Genomic DNA, 22,250 nt, shown 5'->3' with positions numbered 1-22,250 from the left:
GAGAAATAGAAGAAAAAAAAAAGAAAAAGGTAAACAAGAAAAAAGAAAAAGCTTTATTTTTAAATGTAGTTATTTTAGCTGATCCATAATATTTCAAAAGGGGCATGGGCTACAAACATCATTAGTAAGCCAGATATCAACAAAATACTACAGCAGTAGTATTTATTATGTTGAACTTGAAAATATGAAACTTGTTGAGTATTATGTGGGTTTCCAGGAATACTATAATATTTTGAGGTACTTAATAGCAATTACAAATATAGTGAATACTCAGTGGATTCAATAAATGTCTTCAGGTGATTGACAGATATAAACATCATCCAATTCTTTTCAGGCATTCAGTGGACCTTATTAATATGGTCAATTGCTTGACAATTTGCCATAAATATCGATCTTGTCAGCACTGTTGTCATGAATTAAATCAAAGCCAAGGAACATGGTGAATTCCATCAATAATTCTATCACATGGGGAACAGCTGTGAATCCCACTGAAGGCAGTGCTAAAATTCCTCTTATTTTCCTCTTGAAGAATTCTATGGGAGCAGGATTTATCCCACTATTATAAAAAGATCAGGTTAAAAGCTCTACTAATTTTAACGAAGCTCCACTTCATTTTAATGAAGTTTGTAAAAGCTACAAGTCACAGATTAATCTAACATAGTAAATTTAATTGCTTTAAAATATGGAATACCATCATTAAACTAAGAGTAGGTACCTTAAACATCATAAAGACAAGTTTAAATCCTATTTTGCAGACATGTTTGGCCTTTCAGTGAGTGCTGATACCTATCTCATTTAAACCATTTGAAAAATCTCAATCTGGAGAATTAAACTAGGAGTATAACTCAAATGCTCAAGCATGTCCTTCACAGCTATCAATAGATTAGATTTTGCTTGACTTGCCTGAGGTTTAAATTGTTTGTAGAACAAATTAAACCTGAAGGGCAAATTAAAAAATCATATTTCATGTAAAGAAATACAATAACTAAATGTTTATTAACTTCCGTCATTATGCCAGCACTGAAGAGCTCTCCTACCTAAGCTGACTGATTTCTGGGACTGATCCTCAGAAAATGAGTAACATCCTTACAAACATGAAGGATTTCTGCTCTGTTTGGCAGACTTGAATTTTTCACCTTGGGGAAAAGAAGATATTACAATGCCTGTAAGCAAACCAAGATAAATCCTTAGCTGAACTGTCCATTGATATATGTACTGCATTTTCTCTAAATACTGTCTTAGAAAATATTTGTCATTTTAGGCTACATATATGTTTTGAGAATATTACCTGTAAAAGACATTCCCAGGAACACTATTCTGAAACAAACTAATACTTATTAGAATCTCAGTAATGCCAGTTTAAAGTCAGTGTGTGGGGAAGCAACCATAAGCCCAAGATTCCATTTAGTCTTCCAGAGTAATCAAGCCAGAATCAGTCAATCAGTCAAAGATCCATGTTCGACTTTTGCTTGTGATCCAATAGTCTAAGCAACAGTCAGCTGGCTGGAATATCTAGACAAGGAACCTGAAAAAAGTCAGGTTCCTTGTCTAGATATTCCAGCAAAAAAACAATTTGAAATTATGAAAAAGCAGAAAATGCAATAGAAGCACATTTCCTAACAGAAACCAGTGACTTTAATTGGTTTTTTGCAACCACTTCAAGTCACTGGTTTAAGTGACTTTATCATAACTTCAGAGAATCATTCTCAGATTCATTTATGTAAATGTATGAATATACTGGTGAATTGCTGGAGTTAATTTTAGCAACCCTTTACTTCCCAAAGCTGTTAAGAAAATAATTTTTCACTGTTCTAGAAATAGTTCTGAAAATACATGACATATGAACTATCTTGTCTGACTCTCCAGGAACAAACGAAAGACCTTTTTATTTTAGTTCATCCATCACAAAAGGACAATAAAAATCAGTGACTGCTGTGAGAAATGACTATAAGTGGCCATCTCTAGTCTTTTGAAATAAAAGAAAATCCTGTATAAAACACTCTCTAATCTGTTGAAAGTAGGATCTCAGCAGTATGCATTGGCAAACAAATTCATTTTAGTTGATTAAACATAGCTTAACAGATCATGTGCTTTTACTGGCAACCATAAACAAATGTATAATTTTAAAACATATATAATACAAGAAAACAATTTTTCTAGACATGAAATCCTCGTTCATAAAGGCACCTTCTTATGAACCATGATAGCAAAAATAGAAAAAAGTGATTTTACCAGTAAGGAGACAGTTCCCTCTTGGTGTTTGCAGCTTTTGTTTGGAAGAGATTTTATAGCAACAGTAAAAGATGAATACATTTCCCATTCCAGTGAAGCAATTAAAGCAACTAGGGATAGAGTGGCAGTTTTCATTTAAATAATGCATAGGCTTTGTTGGCAAAATTGGTAGCTCATCTCAATTTAATACCCAGGTACCTGTTCACAAAATCCCAGAGAATCAGATATACATTTGGATTTTTAGAATAAGCAGCATTTGGTATTTCCATTTTAGTCTCACTAGAGACAAACACAATATTGTAAGATATTTTTCAGCCAGACTCTTTAGAGCTCTCATTGTCTTCTTTTGGAGTCCACAGCCCTCTTTTCACTGCAAACAGCAACTGTGTGCCAGATCATGCTGAGCAACAAGGCTCATTAGTGTTCTGTCTTCAGCACAAATGCATTGAAAAGTCATTTTTGGCTAATATAATTGAAGACATTTTCTTACTGTAAATGCAAAAGAATCCAGAGTTAAGTTTCCTGCAAATATGCAAACTTGTCTCCCTCCTTTTCATACATTGCCCGAACCCTTACGTTTTTTACTCTTGCAAGTTTTTTCCCTACCAGTCTTGCAAACATCCAGTGGTAAACAAAAGTCTACTTTCTCAAGCAGTTCTTAGTGTCTTAGTAACATTTTCACCAAAAAATGCACATCAAGTCTGCCAGCAAGACAGAAGAGTGAGCCAAAACCAGACACATGCTATGTTCTTACTGCTGTCTTAATCTGAAGAAACTCAACTGAATTTAATACCAGAACACAGTTGCAAAATCTATGAAATTTACAAGTGAATTAGACCCAGTAGTTTTCATTTAAAAGCACAAACAGAAGTAAGACTCCCCATTTACTTTTAATAGTCATCTAAGGATGAAAAGCTTTGCCTTGCAATAACACCATGGAAATTGGGTTTTAGGTCTACCTTTATTATGTTATACAAGAGCAATTTCTAAGCTCTGCAGCAATGATGATAATTAAATTCTGCACACTTTCTGGATGGGGCATTTTCTGAAGGAAAGACTTATTACTAACTAAGAATAGAATGCAGAGAACGAGCTCTGTGCCTCAAGAAACCACTGCTACTGGTGAGAGATAGGTTTGAAATATTTATGAGAATATTTAAGGCAGAGGTGTTTCTCTTACATATTAGTTTAAGGTGAAAACCCTTTTAATATTTACTGCAGAAACAGACAGGATCTCCCCATTTTTTATTCCTCAAACACACTCTCTTTAAATGCAGAAGTGGAAGTTGATGAGCTCCAGAGGTAATTTTATCCACAGGATAATTGGGGTGTTCAGAACACCACTCTGAACAACTGGCCTTCTCCTGAAAGCAGACAGCCCAAAAACAGCACACGACCAAAATGTAGGTTCATTTATGGTTTTTCACATACCACAAAAATTACAGACTTGGACAGAATTAGCATGACTCCACCACAGTGCAAAGACCATTATAGTTGTACTGTAGTTTAACAACATATATTAATTTGTTCTCACCATTATAGACTCTTAATTTAATTTCTTTATTTTAAATGCATTAGCAGCATCCCATCTAGTTACCTTTAGCGGCGCTAATCGAAAAGGGATAATGCAGAATTCCGTCACCTGTTTCTGTTCATACATTGCCTATGGAACAAATCCTAGTTTATTTGTCATGTCATCATCCCTTTTTTTTTCTGAAATAGATTTTACAGAATTGACTCATTCCATAAACCTCAATCCTGCTGTTCAGTATTAGCAACAGACTCATGAGCCAATGTACCCATTTAAAATCAGCAGAACTCTGTGGCTTTCTCAGCCACACAAGTGCCTTGATTGCAGGATCAGGTCTGATGGCTGCAAGCTGTTGATCACAAATATCACACCATTTCTGTATTTCACTGCCTTTGAACACTTTCACTGCTGGCCCAATTGTTTCTCTTTCCAAGAATGAGCAAAATATCAGTGTGAATGATTTCTGTGTCAGCACGCACACAAACCTGCAAGGAAGCTTGAGAGATTTTTGCATCCACTTCAGGGACCAAATTCATCTGAATGAATGTATTTTTATTTGTGGAAGTGAACATGAGATAATGTCACTGAACACAATTCAGCATTTAGCTGATTGAATATTTGTGAATATTTTAAATGGGCATTTTTTTACTGCATTTGTGCTACTCCTTCTGCATGAAAATGCAGAATTCTCAGAGAGACTTTCTTTCATAATGGCAAATTAAATTGTCTCCAGAGTTCACATTAGAAAGAAGTACAGATGGTGCACATCTAATCTTTTTTCTACTCCATCTCCAATATGCTCATTTTTTATTTTAATGAAATAGCATACAATAAAGAAAAATATGTTCATTACTTAAATTGTCCAAAGATTTCCCACATAGTTCTGAGCTGTAATATTTACTAGCTGCAAGGGCAGCCTAGCACATTTTAGGGCTGGATTATATATGCTCATGATATGGCTTTGGAAAAGTATTGCTTTGCCCATGTTGTGTAGAGACCAGTGTACACATGGTAGGAAAATGCAGTAGAATTCATGTGCAGAGATCTTTCTCTGTATCATGCATGATGGGTCAGAAAATTTCCTAGAGTTACTTTTCCTTATTTCCAGAGCTGTGGTGTGACTGAACAGAAATAAAAAGCAAGGAGAATTACTATTTTTTTTCTTTTTTTCTTTTTCCTTTCTTTTGATTATTGTCATATGAGAACTATCTGCAAATGACAGAGATTGCAAATTGCATCTTGAATGAATTATAACAGCAGGAAGAACCATTAAAAAGAAGAAAAAAATAAAGGCAACAAGTCATGAACTTAAAACTAAACGTAATTTTAATTGTTTTGCTGAATTGAATTCTAAGGTCTGTTGCACAGTCTTCACCTGAAGCATAGACAGAACTTCTATTTCAAATACTCATAAGTCTTACTTAAATTAAATCTGCAGGATTCCAATAGCTTTTAAGAATGACTCACGCCTCAAATAAAGTGTTCTGATGAAAATTGAAGATAATAGTCTCATGCCATTAATGACATTAAAATGGCAACACTCACATAAGAAAAATAAAATTAATATACTTTTCAACAAAAAATTAATGCCTAGACAAAAAAATTAATTTCATTTATTTGCAAACTAGTATCCTAAAGGGTAATGTTCCATAATACATTTGCATCTTACAGGAAGCCAAGTGCAGATCCCTAAAAAGACAAAAGCTGTGTTTTAAGTTGGGTTCAGAAGAAAATTATCTTTAATTTCAAAGTTGAACACTTTCTTTTTAATGGTTACAGGTTTCTCCATGGCTTTATTATTTCATAAATCAATTATTTATGTGACACTAATACAGTTTTCCTCATACAACAAGAAATATGAGACACCACAAAATGTTACAAAGTAGTTTGAGCTATAATACAAACTTTTGTTAAATTTCATTAAAATCTTGCTTTTGAATTACATTGAATTATTTTGAATATATTGTTGGTATATCTTACCAACAATATTGCAATTATTACTGACACTAACCATTTGTAAATATTTGCACCAAGACATTGTATGCCATGTGTCACTATAGCCTGTGCCTACTAAACACTGACTAAAGAGTGACGAGTAAAAGTAATGATAAAAAGTGAAAGAGTAAAGTAATAGATATGCAGATTGTACACAAAGAACAACACATCTGCAAAATTGAAATATGGGCTTTTATGAGCTATATTTTGACTTTTTTTGAAATGCTATTTTCTACTTTTCTCTTTATTTTTTAAAGGAGCACTGTCAATATAAAGCTAAAAATGCATTTCCCTACCTCAGTTCCTGTAACAACACTGTCATCTATTAAATATAACCATGACAGACGCATCTTTTTACCTATCCTTATCTTTGCATCTGGGGGCAGAGTAAGAGGAAACTGGGTTATTTCTGCTCTTTTATTTTAAGCAAAATGTCTTTTTTTTATGTGCTTGGATCCCATCAAGAAGCCAAGGAAATAATCCAATCTGATGAAGGGCCAAACACCCTCAAATTGCATTAAAATTTGAGAACAAAATCCTAGCTATGAAGAAGCAAATGGGAAAAAAATCACCTGGGCAGGAAATTGCCCACCTTTATTTCTTGTTTACACAATACCATGGATTATACTGAGCCATGATTAGGGGAGAGGATTTTCTCAGCAGGATACAGCAATACAGGCTGCCAGGAGACTCAAAAAATACTCACTCCTGCATGAATTCTGAAAGGTTGGAGTTTTCAACCTTCCACTCCATCTCTTGGCTTCATCTCAAGAATGTCATTTCAATATCACAATGAATTATCTACTCCAAAGAGATACATGTGGCCATAAGGTGTCTTGAGATGAATGAAGAAAGGCCATCTGATAACCTCAAAAATATAGGTGCAGTAACTCTTCAGCAGTGTTTCTAAATGCATAATGATATTCCTAAAATTATTTTTAGGTTAGTAGATCCATAGCAAGACAGAATTCCATTTATTTTCTGGTACTGAGTGTGGAGAACCCCAGAGAGGCCATTCATTGCTGCCTAATAGCTAACCAGTTGTGCCATGGTATACATATCTGGGGAAAACATATATTCTTACCAGACTTCTTAAATAAAAAGGGAATACACACGGTAAGCAGAAAGAAAAGAATTAAACTGATGCCAGCTGGCCATTAATGCATCATGTGGCACGTTCTTACTCCCTGTAAATCATCACTGTGGCCTAAATTACTTGGTTGTGCCAACACCAAGAGGGGACAAGGCTTTTTAGCACAGGAAAATCTGTGCTGTTATCTTAATGATTACCAATGCCTTGATAAAAAGCCCTACAAACCAAATATTCTGTATGATGTATTTGAATTTTCATGAGATACTTCTCTGTATTCTCAGCTAAAGACATGTAAAAAGGTTTAGATGGCAGTGTTGCTCTGAAATGTTGCACATTCTTTGGTCAATCGCTAGGACAACCCTGAGCCAGAAAGTGTATTAAAACACATTTGCTGTTCTGACACGTTATAGGCCCTGCCAAGGGATCAAAGAAGTCTTGGAGACTACAGATCAGAGACATAAACAACTGCCTTCTGTGTATGCTTTGAGAAAATGAAGTACACCTAAAAGAAATGTGCAGTGTTCTTTATCTTCTGCAATGGCCTGAATCTGTGCTTCAGATTAGGATATATTAAAGGGAGAGAGCGAAATATTTCAAGCTCTCATTTAGCAATTGACCTCAGCAATCCAAAAAAATAAGAAGGTAGGATTTTTTTTTTTTTTCTCATACCTTTTTATTTTTTTAAAAATGCACTCTTTCTACTGTGGAAAAATCTGGGAAAATATAATGGGATAAGTAAAACTACACTGATAGAGGGCCTCTGTTCTGAACTACCCTCAGGAGGAGCTTTCTTTCTGCAACAATTTAATGAGCCAATGAGAATTGGCTCCTATTTTAGCTGAAGTAGGGGCTGGGAATTAAACACTGAGCATACTGGCCTCTGGTTTCTTTCTCTTTCACATACAGTAGTGGATACATGTGGAAATGGCCCTGACATTTTCAGTGAAGGCTGGGTTCTCATATCACTAAATGTTCTGTGAGATCAGGGACTCTGGAGAGAGTCAGGAACAGCAAATCAGCAGACCTGGATGCCAAGTAAAAATTCAGCTCTTGAACCATACCTGTTTAGTGACATGTCTGATCAAGCAGTAGTAGATGAGCCTAAAACGTACTCTAGGGACTGCTGACATGCTGAGAAAAATAGTCAGGTTTCACCCCAAGAAATGCCCAGGGTCCAGAACATTCCCACAATTCTTTTTTTCCTTACATCTTGAAAAGCTCTAAATTAACTTTTGAGGTATTTGCAGGATTCAATGGCTGAAATATTTTCTCACAACTGTAATTTTTTTCAGTACTGAGAAAAAAAGGTTTTGTCTCCTGAAGGTTTAATTGCTTTGCCAGATAAAAAGAAATGTTTTCATCCCTCAAACACTACGATTGATTCTGGAGGAACACTAAGTGGTATGTTTTGTTTTGTTTGGTTTTGTTTTGCTTTCAGAGGCACATGGCAAAATTGGTGAAGGGATAGATGATGAAAGGGTGTCAGAATGCACACATGAAATTGCACGTGGTACACTTTGAAACTTACTTAATCTGAGTAGACCAAGATTGGACATTCCATGACAACAAGAGTTCAAAGACATTCTCTTTAGAATGTTTTGGTTTATATCCCTGCAAGTGTAGCGGCGCACCCTTCGGACAGCGAAAGGAGCTGTAGCAGGAACCTCAGAAGAAGCAAGCTGGAACAGCTCTTTACAATTCTTTTGTCAGATATCCCTACAAGTATATCGGTGCCCCCTTTGGATAGCGAAAGGAGCTGTAGCAGGAACCTCAGGAGAAGCACTGGAACAGCAGGAGCATCCGGCAGTGAAAAGCTGCAGCGTAGCACAAACTCGGAGCGATGCTGGAGGTACGGGGGGGGTCAGGCAGTAGCAGCTCGGCTCCCGAACGCAGTAAAAGACTCTCCAGGCTTTTCTCACCGGCTCTGGCTGCTCCTTCGGATCCGGAGGGTGTGTGGAGGGTGGGGCGCCGGGTCCTGGCGGGGCACGCACCGGGTCTGGGCTGCGCGACAGCGGAGCAGAGAAAGGAGCGCAGCCGGCAAGCTCAGACACAGTGCAGCGGGAAAAAAATAGAAAAAAAAAAAAAAAACAAAAAAAAAAAAACTTTAAAAAAACTTTAAAAAAACCAAACCAAAAAAACACACAAAAAAGGCCAATCATAAAAAAAAACCACAAAAAACCACAAAACAAAACAAAATGGGGCAAAAACAAAAACAAAGCCCGCGCCCCCCAAAAAAAAAAAAAACCCCACAAAAAACTAAAAAAAAAAAAAAAGAAAAAAAGAAAAAAACTACACACACACAAAAAAGGCCAACCAAAAAAATAAAAACACAAAAAAACCCACAAAACACAACAAAAGAAAGGGCAAAAACAAAGCCCCCCCAAAAAATAAACCCACCAAAAAAAAAAAAGAACTTAAAAAATACAAAATAAAACACTAAAAGAAGCAGGCAAATCCCACGGAAGCAGCAGGATCCCTGGTCAGAGGTACCAGCCGTATGCGCGCTCGAAGCCGCAGAGCCAGAGAGCGAGCCTGCCCTGCCTCTCGCCCCGCCCCAGCTCCCCTCCATGGCCGCAGCCCCGGAGCCAGGGAGGATGGGCTGTGGGGCAGGGACAGACACCGCCCCTGGGCACAAAACAAAACAGATCAAAGACCCCAAAAATGGGATAGGACAATAAACCATCCACAAGACCAATGAGAAAAAAAAGGCGCTGGAGGCTAAGTGCATTTTCTTCTGTCATCTGCTTGCTGCTCATATTTTGTTTCAGAAACGATCACAGGTGATAAGTACCCTGTGAAAAGTGATCGTGCTTCCTTCCTGCTGTAACTATGATTTCAAGGGAATTAATGGCCAGTATGACAAGCAGCCTATCCTATTTTGTGTTTAAGAATGCACACACAAAGTCAGATTACAATTACATCATTAACTAACATTTTCATTCTTTCTAAAACTTTTGAAGTGGATTGGTTTTACAAAGCTTCTCTTTTCTTCCTGCACCTTGTTGCTTGGCCATCATTTGTGCTAAATCTGCCTTTTAATTTATTTTACTGCTGCCTTTTGCAGAAGGTCATTTATCAGGTAATCGCTTGTCTGTTGAAAAGCCTAATTAGTCCAGGTTTGTCAAAAAGAGGAAATAGTTCTACATTGAATACTGAATGGGTCGCAAACTACTTTCCAGATGAGGGATATGAAAAATTTCAGAAGCTTTACTTATTGCCAGTTAAATGAAAATAGCTAAGTGAACCTACACATTCAGGGTTAAAAACAGGCAAAGGCTTTGATGCAAAAAGGATGGAAAAGCATACAGTTTACAGCTCTTACAACTTTAATTCTAAAACAATTACATTTCATAATTTATTACTGCTGCAGTACTTTCCTCATGGACTACTAATGCCCTCTACTGGTGCTTCACTCACATACTCTGAATTTTTGGCTTTATAAAAAGCTGCTCAGGTCTCATTTTCTGCTCCTTTCCAGAGAAGGGAAAATAATTTAGCCATGATTGAGGTTTTCTATGGTTCACACCCACCAAACACATATCTGCAGGAAAGGAGCTTTTGTCTGGGGTTTTATCTCCAAGATACATTTGCCAAGTGCTGTTTGCTTTTCCAAATTCACAGCTGCCTTGGGAATTACTGGCTACAAAGAACTCATGCACTGATAACCTTTTTTAAAATCCTTTTTAAAACCTTTTTGTAAACCCTTGTCAATATTTGAAAGGAAAAGCATTTGGATTTTCATGAAAAATGACATGGAAACAAGCAGCAGGATGGTTAAAAATAAAGAGTTGTTTATAGCTAATGGTTTCATGAGGATTTTTATGACATCTGGTCTTAAACTGCCTTAGCCCAAGTGGCCATCACTATCAGTTTGTGTGATATTTGCCTTGATTTGTTCACATATTCTGAAAAATTATGCTATATATCGTACAATTCTCTTGGTACTGTATCTAATCTTTTGCTTGAGAGATAGCTTAATGAAAAAGAAATTTGAAAATGCTTGCTCTCCCAACTTGCAAAGGAAATTAGCACATAAATCACTTAACTTTTAGGTCCTCAGACCCATACATCCCAGAGGCCTTTGAAGCCCCTGATCAATTTTCAATTTGACACAAGGGACAGGGGCTCAAGGACCTCAAGTCTCTCCAAAGACTAAGTAGCAGAGAGTGAACTCCCAAAGGAAGACAGCAGTCTCCCACAAATTCACACATTTAGATAGAAAATCAGCCAAAGGCTGGTTGGCCAGGCAACATCCCAATGCCACAGAGTGACTGTGCCTTGTAACAAGAAAATGGGAATATTATCAGCCAGAGAGCAAAGTAGGACAAAAACCACAGAAAAATAGGAAGCCATACTCCTCTGCTCCTATGTCTCATAAAACAATGTGCTTTAAGATTACTGCCAGTTGCCTGGTAAAAGCTACCATTTGACCATCTGGACATGAACCTTCCTTGCCTGCATTTGCATATGGATGAAACTGCCTCCTCCACATGATCATCCCTTCTTCTCTCCCAGGAAGAGCCATTCTCTCTGATCTGGCAGCTGAGCTGCCCATGTGAGTGCTTTCCCAGCTTTCTCATATGGAACGGTCAAAGCTAGGTCAAGTACTTTAAAAGAGCTGTTCATCGCTGCTTTTGCTGTGTTTGTTCAGATTGAACTCAGTCCAACATTAATAATTACCTGTATGTTCCAGCTGGACATGTTTTGAAACACCAAAGTCGGTCATCTTTATCACCAGTCAGGGGCTGTGTACAAATCACAAACAGGATGGGACTGCTAGGAACATGCCTTGAGCTGTTTTCTTTTTCAGTATGGTTATGACAATGGGAAGATGCCACCAGCTCACATCCCAGGCAGCAGACTAAGAACTTAATGCTACAACTTACTTTATAAGTTTTTTGCCCAATCACACAAAGCAAAAGCACATTGACAGTAATTCCATCCAACCACTATAAGCATATGTACCTTCGGTTAAAGCAATGCTTGCTTATTTCAAATACAATATCTGCTTGTATGCCTTAAAACACAATGCACAGAGCTCCATTATTAAGCTTAGAACTTTTTAATATCTTGCTAGATAAACTTTTCTGCAGCTTAGGGAGTTATTCTAGACAAGCGTTAATACACAGACCATTGTTCTATTTGTCCTTACTTTTCTTCTTTCTACATAATTTTTCTGCTGACCTATCTCATGACTACTGCTCAGCTCTAATCACAGTTCTGCTGTCTCTGAGGCCTGCCTTTTGCAGCTTTCCCAAAACCCTCTGATTTTATGGATTCTCACAGACTTGTCTACTCATGAGAGCAGAACAGGAGCTGGATGCAGGCTGAGGGAAACACCAAAGGAGGCCAAACACACCAGAGTCCTGCTGGATGCTGACATGATATGGGAAATGAGGCACTGCAGATCTGTGCAGCACCAGCCAGGGAGAACAATTAGAGACAGGAGCAGCCACTGCAATGTTTCACTCAGAACTGTGGGGTACTGAGCTCTAGGATCCAGGCTGGGGACACCCAAATGCCATCAAATATCCAGAGACCTTTTTGAGCCATAGGTCTGCAATAACCAAGCTGAATAGCAATCTCCATAATCCACTGCAGTGCAGAGACACTTCCAGTGGTGGAATCCTCACTGGCATTACTGCAAATTATTAGGTCCATAGCCTGAAAAGCACATTAAGATATACAGCACTCTACAGCAGCATATTAGAACTTTGGACAAAGTTCAGTCCAAATATCAGCCCACAAATTTGGCCAATAACAGAAATAAGAAACTAATCTGAATAAGACAATGGAAACAATTAGTAACAATCAGACCTGCTTCCATCCAGGTACCATTTACAGTAAAATAGTTGTGGAGGTGGGGAGGAGCTGGAACTAGACAAATACCCATTGAGCTATACAGCTGCATTTTCTGTGAAGATATTATTATGTGACTCTTTAAATGGGCCACTCCATTAGAAGCAAATGTCTCTTTTAGGAAGTAAGAATATTTTTCAGTAATATGAAAGAGATAAGATACACAAATAACAGAAGTGAGTATTACAAATTACAGGGACTGGATATATATATAAATACATCTATATCTTTAAGATTTTTGTTCTGCACTCTGCAGGTAACCTGGCAGAGGAGGTATATCTACAGTGCTAAAAATGTCATTTTGGGACCACATTTCTTTAGATAGCTCTTTTTCTATGTAGAAGCCTAATTACTCAGTGGTTATTAGACAAAGAAAATGGAGTTCTATTTAAATTTAGAACTGGAATTCTAGCTGAATTCTAGGGGAGAAAAAGAAACATGTTCCAGATGAAGACTTGCAATCTAACTGCACAGTTAGGTAATACAAATGTCCCAGAAGAGGAGAAAAAAAAGCACAGTGTTGTGATTAAAGTCACCCAAACGAGAACTAAGAAATCTGAACCTGTCTTCAAGTGAGACAGATTTGTCACAGTTGTGGAGAGACATTACATAACTACATGACAAAATGTATCCTTAAACTAACATACATCTGTTTAGGTATGACAACAACTAATACAAGGCAATATTTTTCACAAAAGATAGGCATTCAGAATGACATTTCATACAAATGAAGTTTCTAGCAATATAACTACCACTAATCTTAACATAACCTGATCGTTCTGGCCATCAGAGCCAAGCAGGGTGGTTATGGACCAGTTGGCAAAAAAAAACCACTTATGGATAATCCTTTCAAAAACTGTAAACTATTTTTAAGCCAGAACTCTTTTAGAAAAGTGATTAACTTTTTCAAAGTTAATAAAGTGATCAGTGATGCAGATGAGTGCTTAATGGGAATTTTTGATGGATAAACATGCAGGTGCTTATCTCCCATAGATTTCAACAAATCTGCTTTTATGTGCTTTGATTGCCTGAGTTTCAGTGGTGTTGATCAGATTCCAGGCTCCATAAACCTGTTAGTAGTGTTTGAAAACAGGACAGTCAAGTACTTATAATACTTCTGTTTTGCTACTTGGATAGGTTGTCTGATCTGTCATCTGTCATATAGTTCACCCTCACTGATGCTATGTTAGTTAGCACTGTATATAATTTTTTTATCTACTCTTCCTTATCCTTTTATTAATAATTTCTTCCTTTTCTTCCTACCCTCACCAGTTGCTCCTGGTTGCAGAAAAATATGCTCTGGTAGGGATTATTCTAATTTTGATTGTTTGCTTCTTCTTTTAACTCTGTCAAATTCTGTCAGTTTTCTATAGAATCAGAGTGAAATTCTCTGGAAGATAATCTGGATGTAACATACAATTCTTTGGCCTGAAAGACCAAAGTCTTAGTTAGTTAAAGTTTGTTAGTCAAAGACTAACATGACACTCTTATCTTCATAGGAGACCATGCCATATCATGCCAGTTTCCCTGTTTAGCCCCCCACATTCATGGATGAAAGAATTTCAGACAGGATATCACAACTGGGATGAAAAATAATTCAAGGCTTTTGATACCTGTGCTACTCAAGGGCACAGGTATCAAGAGGGAGCGAAAGAAAGGTGAGGAGAAGGTGTGGACTCTCTTTCTAAATACTAGGTTGGAACTGCCTCCTTTTGCACAAGAATAAATTTCTCTGCAAATTCTTACTGTATGCTTTGACCACTGAAGTTGCATTTCTGGCTGCCTTGCACAAACATCAGAGAATATTGAGAGTCTCAGACAAGCAGGGAGAATTACAGAATCAGCCCAAGCCCCTGTCCAAAGCAGTTCATCTCAAGGACCACGTTGTTTACGGCTTCCTTCATGAAACTTTGAAGGATGGAGCATGCAAAACTTCACTGGGCAATCTGCTTCATCTCTGGTATAGTACTTTGTGTTTGCTCTTGTTGAAATTCCTACTGGCTCATTCCTGCAGTGTGCAGGGCTCATTTTAAATGGTCACTCTGCTTTATGAGAATTTGGATAGCATCCTAGAAGTTGCTGTGATGCACAAACTTGACAAGGGCAAAGGCATTGGTAAAGCCATGTAATGGGAGAGGCCCCAGGACAGATCTCTCAGCATCTCCACTCGCAGCCAGTCTCACGGTACAGTAGGGGACCCCATAAGAGCTGCCTTAAGGCCAACAGTGAATCAGTTTCTCACCTCTCAAGTAGTTTGCTCATCTAGCCTGGCACGTCTCAAACTGGCTAAAAGATGCTGTGGGCAGCAGAATATCAAGAGAGACTCCACAGAGCTCATAGCTGTTAAATTAGTTGTGATCCTGTTCACAGGGGTCTTAGGATGAGGGAAGCGATGTAGATCTGACTCCATATTTCAGAAGGCTTGATTTATTATTTTATAATATATATTACATTAAAACTACACTAAAAGAATAGAAGAAAAGGTTTCATCAGAAGGCTAGCTAAGAATAGAGAGGAATGATAACAAAAGTCTCTGTCTCGGACAGAGAGTCCAAGCTAGCTGACTGTGATTAGTCATTAATTAGAAACAACTCTATGAGACCAATCACAGATCCACCTGTTGCATTCCACAGCAGCAGATAACCATTGTTTACATTTGAGGCTTCTCAGCTTCTCAGGAGGAAAAAATCCTAAGGAATGGATTTTTCATGAAAAGATGTCTGCGACAATTAGTGGTAATAATCTAACATTGGGAAGTACGAATCACCTTCTTCCATACATGTTTGTCTTGAAGAGTTTTACCTAACAGCATGGGTAAGTGGAGAAAAACACAGCCAAAAAATCAGTTTAACTAGATTGCAATATTTGTTTCCCTAAAGTCACTCAGTAATAATTTTTTTTTTAATTTAAAATACAGACTTTCTATCTAGAAAAAAAAAAAAAAAAAGAACAGGTTTTTAATTTCCTGCATTTATTGAGCAGAAAATTCTGGCAGATCACGTGTCATAAGGAAAATTTTTGGCACATATCACTATGTCTTGGCCATTGACAAAATTAATTTGTACTATTTTCAATAAAGGCACATACTGTCATATATGAAGTAAACCCAATATTGGGGATCTTTTTCCAACTTTTTACAAGAGCACCCGTAACCTAGACTGGCATGTAACAAACCATGCACATATATCAGCATCCAAACCATCTGGAGCAAAGCAGACTGGGTGTCAAGGAGCAGGAAGTGCTGATAATGGAATACACTGCTTGAAAAGTATGTGGTAACATTTCTTGACATAAATACCATTAGTCTTTAACATTAACATTAACATTTTCATTAGCAATGCTCACATATTTTTACTAATAATACACAGAAATGGGCTCTTCTATGAAGTATTTTTAATCCTTTATTGCACAGAAAATATAGTGTTTTAAATGTATGTCAGTAAGGCAGTCAGGAATGTTTAAACAGGTGAGTTTTCAACACGAGGGGGTGCTGTTGACACTCAAATCTTTGGCACAGATCCAGTCATGCATCAGGACACAGACTGATGCATTTGCCAAAAAATTCTGAGGTGAGCATTATTCCCCACATTCCAGGATGAAATTGTGCATCTGTGCAAGGGAGCTTGTGCTTTTACAAAGTATTGCATGGACTGGTATTAATAGCCTAACAAGCATTGCAAGAGCAAGAAGCCTAAGAATTAAAGAGATTAAGCATTGATTCAGGGTTTTTGGAGGTTTTTTGGTGGGGAATATCCTATCACAGATTTGCATTAATTTGATTCACTTACAGAGTATTTGAAAAATCAATTCATTATGGTGTAAACACAGAGCATTCAGGCCACCAAGATTTGGTAAATACGTTGAATCAAAGCATTTGTTCTTAAAATCAGGCAGGTCTTCTAAGCAAGTTTGGTGATACTGTCACATAATGGTTATATAGAGCAGTAAATAGAGCAAGTTTCCAGATCTCCATGACTGCCAAATCCATTCTATTATTTAGAATAATTCTGAGAAAAACACATTTTTAATGTATACTATAAGGGGTAAATAAAGCCTCATTTTTACAGAGGAAATATTAAAAAATAAATAAATAAAATAAAAATAAGAAAAAAGAAGATTTCTGTAGGAAATGTTGACACTATACTTTCCTCAGACTCCTGTTTCTCTCCAAAAATGGTGCATTATATTCAGAATATTCTTCCAGTACTGGTTCCCATCTCCTATCATGAAAAGTGAAAGCAGTTAAACTACAGGAGCTCCTTAGTCACTGCTCTCCTTGGGAGATGCAGTTAGGAGCATGACTTCTTGAAGTAAATGGCCTCTAGTATAAAAGAATTCACTAGCTTTTCAGTATTTGGTTTGTCCATGTTTGGGTTTTTTAATTAAATGTTTGTTGTTTTTTAAGAAACACATTTTAAAAGTAGCATTTATATAATTTAGTCACCTTTTTAACTAGAAAAATGCAGTTGACATTGTAAAGTTGCTATTTGCTCTAGTCTTTTGATCATACTGCTGTGAAATGTGTTTGAGCAAGGGAACCTTTATGTTACTTTAATTTATTGGCTTCAGAAATCAAGCCCACTTAAATCTTTCCACCCAAGGAGGCAGAAATAATTTTTACTTTAAAATGGCAAGCAGGGTAGTGGAGCCTCTCTTCCACTTGTACATCAGTGTTGTGTCCTTACCTTGCTCTGTCTGGTGGAACATGAGCACAGAAAGTCCAGAAAACCTTGATTGGACACACTGGGATTCACAGTGGGATCCCACCTGCGGAGTTTGAGTTCTTCCCTTCTCATGGTAAATTCCCCAATGGAATCTCCAGCTGAAGAAGGCAGTCTGTTCTACACACCAGTCTCAGGATCTTTTGATCTCTCTGACCCCGAGAATGTTAATAAGTCTCTTTTCCCAGCCCGAGCGCTTGCAGGAGTCAGAGCTCTTCAGTTCTCGGTCTCAAGGTTGTTTATTGCATCTTATCTATAAAAAATTTTCTCCTGCCAAGGTCCATCCAGAAGAACAATTCCAGGCACTCTGCCTGCCCCCAGGGCGGTGTTATGTCTTTATACTAAAAAGTACGTATACAATGTTTACAATTACTTTCCAACACCTATCACCTATGTTAGACAGTGAACTTCTACTCTAAACCAATCTGTAGGTGCCAGCATCACAGCAGAAGATGGAGCCAAGAAGAAGAAGGAGAAAGGCTGGACACGCCCAGTTCCCTCCATCTTGCCTCCTGAACCCCCATACCAAAAACCCCAAAATCTACTTTTCCGCCCTGTGATAACTTCACTACTATTCTACATAAACTGTTGTGACTTGCTGATCTTCATACAAGGTTGGTAATTTGCTCCATGGGTCATAATCAAACCCACAGGTGCTTTGGGCTCTGTGCCAGGGCTTCTGAGCCCCCTGGAAGGGGTCCTGGCCATCCTGGACAGCCAGAGGGATATTCTGGGTTCCTACACACCAGAAATTACATTAAAGGGGGAAACACTCCTTCAGATCAGCACCTTTAGCATTTGTATAGTCAAATAATTTCAGACAGCCAATTCACTGGAACACAAATCTATCTTCAAAACACCTCACTGAGGTCAAGACTCTTATTGTCATTCAGCCAAGGACAGCTGTGTTCTGTGACACACTTGATGTCACCCATTAGGTCCTGAGCAGAGCATTTTCTAATAGAGGGGGAAATGAATGAAAAGAGAAAGTGTTTGCCCTTGCTCTGACTCCAGCAGACCTTGCTGCCTTTCCACAGCTGAGGACCAGCTGGGTTTTCTGCCTGCTGTGTATTTTGTCTCATGCAGCTCAGTTGTTTATGATAGATTGAGGCTCCTGGAACCATCAAGAATGTTCTTTTTAGCAAAACTTGACCTTTCAAATCAAGAGTATAAGGAAGGACTTTTGGATGACACATTAACTAATGTTATGGCTGAATCATTTATGGGCTTTTCTGGTAGTTTCTGAGCCTGCGCCTAACACTGCAGTAATGTATTTGGCACTGCTAGAAAATACGTTTTTATCTCTTGTATGTTTTTAAGGAAAAAAGGAAAATACTAGAATTTTCCACCTTTTTGTAGGAAATTCTGACAACTCTAGTATTTGGAGGACTAACACTAAAAGAGTTTAGTGATTTTTGCAGAATGTCTTTATAAAGAGATCATAATTCGTTTTAAACAGGAATCTCAACATTACATTTAAATGTACTTCTTCCAGTTTCATTTAAAAATGGTGTTTTCTGGGGAGAAAAGATTGAGAAAACTCAATCTTTTTCTGAGATTGAATGCTCTCAGCTGAACATTTTAGCTGCAGTACTTCTATCATTGACTATGTTATCATGCATGTTAGGATGCTTGTTTCTTAATCTTGGCATCTGAAATCACAAGGGCTTGGGAATCTTATTTTAGTGTTGTAAAGTGTCATTTTCACCTACTATCACTCTTCCAGAAAGTTGGAAATAGGAAATCAAAGTAATTAAATTAAAAAAAAAAAAAGATAACTTGAATTATTATTTTTTAAAATCTCATATTAAAACCAGTTTCATTACAGAGTACAAAAGGTGTGGGGCTTGCCAGGTAAAACCCTTATGCCTTCATTTATTCTATGACACAGAATTTTCTGAATTTGCAAGAGAACACTTACAGTGTTGACCTTGCAGAAGTCCTGAAGAAGGCACCTAACAGTCAGTGTAAGTAGGCATTTTTGTGTTGTGTTAGGATGAAAATTTCCAGACCACTGGCATTGCAGTCTTGCCCTGGACACCTTCAAGCCAAGGTTCCCACATCCTATAATCACAACGAAACATCTGGAAAGGGGTGGACACAGTATAAAATCTAACAGAGATTTAAAATATTTGCCATTCTGAAATCGTTAATCCCATTAGATTCTACAAGGAAAACTCACATCTAGGAAAAACTCTGTTACAAAGACTCAAATCTCAGACTAGCAAAACTAAACACTGCAACAATGTAAATAATAGCAATTTATAAAAGGATCACGCTGACATGAAACCATCAATTGTGGGAAAGAAGGAGCAATACCTGTGACAAGGTCTAATACTGACAAAAACAAAAATGTCATAGGAGTAGATACTTGTTTTGCCTGACTTCATATTTCCAGAAACAGACTAATGGAGCAGGTGCTCACTGCTGGACCATCACATTTTAAAAACAATACCCTACTTTTTACCATAAGTATGTAGGCAAAAAATATATAAATATACTCTAAATTTGGTAAAATCTTTCAAGAGCATTAGAAGTCTCATTCTTCTTAGATGTGTATTGGATGAATTAACTTAAATAAAGTTATGATGAAGCTGAGGTACTTGAAGACAGAAGAAAGAGTTTTGGAAAAGAAAAACCTTTTTAGTTTGATGTAGCCTTTCAATCACAATGTTTCTCACACAGGCTAGAGAGACAGTCAGAAACATGAATAAGATACAGAGGCCTAATTTATTTTTTTCCCTACAGAGTTAAACAACAATGTCTATTTCTTCATTGAAGATGGAAAGTGGAATTTTGAGAAGAAAACATGTTTTCAAGATCTAATGAGGTTTTGAGGAAAAGAAGCATCCAAAGCCAATTACTTTTCTTTTAACGACAGTTCGTTAAAAGGAGCTGGAAAGGCTAGCACAGGTGGGGCCAGTGAAAGGAGGAAATTGGGGACATACATCTCCATAGTCAGCATCCTGGAGCAGCTCACCTAGTTATTTCAGATCAAAAAGTTGAGAAACAAAACAGGGTGTTTCAGCTCCCAGAAGCATACTTTTGATTACACAACAGAAACCTTTCAATTAGCTGTTAGAACGGCACATCAGGAGAATTTGGCAGCCCGAAATCAATAAGCTGACCCTAGGATTTTTTTTAATTTCCCTTCAGACTATAAGGAAAGAAAAATAATAGCATCCAAGGGGAGAAAAAATACAGCAACATAAACCATCTGCACAGTATAAACAGAACCATGGTGACGCAGATTTTTCAATACTTCCTCTTGCTGCTCTTCTTTGACCCTTTCTCCACCTTATTGCACTGCATTTAAACAAACAAAAACATTCCCGTGGTAAATCAAAGACAAAAGTAGGTTATTTTGTGTTTCTGTCCATGGCAGGGAGTTTGGAACTAGATGATCTCTAAGATCTCTTCTCATGCTCTCTGTGATTCTATAATTTTTCAGCTGTTTTCCTGCGTCTTCTCACTGTGGTGATCTTCTAACTATAAATTGTTCTCTGTATGAATGTTCCAGCTTTTTTGCTTTTTTTCTTTTTCTTCTTTAAACCAGAATGAGACTTGATTGAAATATAGCTTAGCAGTTGCCTAGGTCCTATGGATCTTAGAGACCATTATCTCTCCACAATTTTTCCTTTTCTGTCAGCACAGACTTTAAAACAAGCTGGGGCTTTTCTGTGTGTCCCACAGCTTTAAAATGTAACATTTATTCAACATTAGGAAATTAAACAAAAAATGCATCCAAAAGAGAAAATGTAGGGTTTTTTTCACTTTTCTTCCCTCACTTCAGTTTCTCTTGACTATTAGTACATTAGTCACATTCTGTGAAAGGCTTCTCTGTTCTCCTTGCAGTCTGTCCAAGGCTAACAGCTCATAAAAGGGACAGCTAGGAAAGTGTTCAAGGACAAGTTGTAGAGGGTTTGGACCAACCTGGTCTAGTGGCAGGCACCTCCCCATGGCAGGGTGGGGGAATGAGATGATCTTTAAGGTCCCTTCCAATCCAAGCCATTCCATGATTCTATGAAAAAATATGAACAGCATCTTCCATATGCAAAATGCCAACAGTGTATGCTTGTTTATAATTCTGGGTTTTTTGCAGAAGGCAAAAGGAAAGGAAAGAAGAAAGTGAGAAAAGCACACACACAAAAGCTTTTCCTTTAAGAGGGCATATGTGATGGGAACAAAAAATTGCAGCTGCATCCAGCAGAAATCTAAAAATACTTGCAGGTGCAGCAGTAAAATAATTTGAAAAGAAAAATAAATATATGTATGTACTGCTACATGAATTATATTCTTTAACCTAGCAGGAAATCTGCTCAACATGAACAAATTTTGGCAACTACAAGCTACGTGAGATGGATATTACTTATTTACCCTTTGAATCAGAAGTATTTGCTCTCTGTGGTACAGTCTCCCATAGGCACAGGCAGAGATGTGCCAGACAAAGGCAGTTTGGGCTCAGATCCCAGCTCACCTGGGCTGTCAGCAGCCTCAGGGCTGCTGTAACCACACCCAGGTGTTGTGGTCCTTGGAATCCCTACAATGAGCAGGGACTGCAGAAGGGCCCTGAGCCACATCTGAAGGGACAAGCCCGTGTGACAGATTGACCTCATTGGGCAAGTACTCCTTGAACAGACTGTTCAGGATGCTGCTTTTGCCAACTCGACAAAAGCTTCAGCCACCACCATGGGCAGCCAGAGGAACAGCCTCACTAGGTCACAGAACCATGGAATAAGCTGAGTTGGAAGGGACCCGTAAGGATCATCAAAGTCCGTTTCCTGGCCCTGCTCAGGAGACCCCAACAATCCCACCCTGT

The 22,250-nt window shown here is 37.8% G+C and overlaps 1 long non-coding RNA gene across 1 annotated transcript; it reads right to left on the bottom strand.

The window, feature by feature from the left end:
- Positions 1-5,071: 5,071 nt before the first annotated feature.
- Positions 5,072-8,898, bottom strand: LOC141728285 (uncharacterized). The gene is made up of 2 exons (XR_012579203.1): positions 8,621-8,898; positions 5,072-8,515 (listed from the first exon to the last, which is right to left on the bottom strand). It is a non-coding gene; the product is annotated as an uncharacterized LOC141728285 (long non-coding RNA).
- Positions 8,899-22,250: the final 13,352 nt, after the last annotated feature.

This window comes from Zonotrichia albicollis, chromosome 2 (assembly GCF_047830755.1).
Source record: "Zonotrichia albicollis isolate bZonAlb1 chromosome 2, bZonAlb1.hap1, whole genome shotgun sequence".
Lineage (NCBI taxonomy): Eukaryota > Metazoa > Chordata > Aves > Passeriformes > Passerellidae > Zonotrichia > Zonotrichia albicollis.
Note: the sequence above shows the minus strand (reverse complement) of the source record. Positions and strands in the feature narration are given on the sequence as shown.